Source organism: Lathyrus oleraceus, chromosome 6 (assembly GCF_024323335.1).
Source record: "Lathyrus oleraceus cultivar Zhongwan6 chromosome 6, CAAS_Psat_ZW6_1.0, whole genome shotgun sequence".
Lineage (NCBI taxonomy): Eukaryota > Viridiplantae > Streptophyta > Magnoliopsida > Fabales > Fabaceae > Lathyrus > Lathyrus oleraceus.
The window spans coordinates 84,971,283-84,973,040 of record NC_066584.1 but is presented as its reverse complement, the minus strand read 5'-3'; positions in this window follow the sequence as shown (position 1 = coordinate 84,973,040).

Below are 1,758 nucleotides of genomic sequence, written 5' to 3'. Positions count from 1 at the left end.
TTCCTTTGGCACATAAACTTCCATTTTTCAACATTCTCAACAGATGTTGTCAATGGGAACTTTAGGAACATTAGCAGGGACCTTTTTCCCAACAGTTTTCTTTAGAGGCATGATGTCTTGAACATTTTGTTCGACATCATACTCAGAGTCACTTGAAGATGCTCCTTTCCTTTTCTTAGTAGGATCCACAACCTTGCTCCAACCTTTAGCAGGTCCCACAACAACATTTTTCTTGGGAGCCTTAGATGTCTTGCCTGCAGATGCAGCATCCTTCATTGTTCTATTCCTTAATCTTTTAAAATACTTGGAGCCAATCTCTTTCCAATAAGATCATCATTAAAATCTAGATCATCAACATTTACAATATTAGTAGACATATCCTTCTTCACACCAGTAATTCCTTCTTCTTCAGGCATATTTTTCTCCTCCTCAACAGACATACTATTATCATAAGAGTCATCTTTCTTACTATCAACTGGAGTTTCATGCACCACTAAATGGAGGGAAGAGAAAATATTGTTTGCACGCCTCCACATCAGTAATTGAGATACCTCTTCAAACATGTAAATTCCCAATTCTCCCCTTAACTTCTCAAACTGATTTGCATCCAAAGCTTTAGTAAATATATTTGTCAGTTGCTTCTCAGTGGCCACATGCTCAAGAGTAATAATTTTTTCCTTAACAAGATCCCTAATAAAATGGTGACGAATATCAATATGATTTGTTCTGTTATGTTGAATGGGATTCTTGGATATATTGATTGCACTCAGATTGTCACAATATAATATCATGACATCCTGATTGACATTATATTCCTTTAGCATTTGTTTCATCCAAATCAATTGAGAGAAACTGCTTCCTGCTGCAATATACTCACCCTCAGCAGTAGACAATGACACATAATTTTGCTTCTTGCTGAACTAAGATATAAGATTATTTCCCAAGAAGAAGAATCATCCTCCATAAGCACTTTTTCTATCAATAGCATTACCTTCCTAGTTTGCATCACAATACCCTACAAGCATGGAATTAGAACTATGAGAATACAACATGCCATATTCACCAGTATCATTGATGTATTTCAAGTTCCTCTTCACTTGAGTAATGTGACTGACTTTAGGCTCAGCCTAATATCTAGGACATACTCCTAGAGAAAAAGTGATGTTTGGTCTACTAGTTGTAAGATACAAAAGACTACCAATCATACTCATGTACAAACTTTGATCCATACCAACACCTTTTTCATCCTTAATTAATTTCAAGTGAGTTGATGCAGGTGTCCTTTTGTGACTAGCACTTTCTAGGCCAAACTTATTCACTATATTCTTAGCATACTTGTCTTGAGAAATAAAGATAGTATCATCCATTTGTTTAACTTGAAGACCAAGAAAATAGGTTAATTCACCAACAAGACTCATCTCAAATTCAGATTGTATTTTCTTGACAAAATGTTGAACCATCTGGTTCGACATCCCTCCAAACACAATGTCATCAACATATATTTGGGCTATCATGAGTTTACCACGCTATTCTTTAACAAACAAGGTCTTGTTCATTCGCTCTTTCCTGTAACCATTATTGATAAGAAACTCAGTTAACCTTTCATACCAAGTTCTAGGTGCTTGCTTCAATCCATAGAGAGATTTTCTTAGTTTGTAAACATGATCTGGAAAACTAGGATATATGACCCCCTTGGGTTGTTCAACATACACTTATTTATTTAAGTACCCATTCAAGAAGGAACTTTTTACATCCATC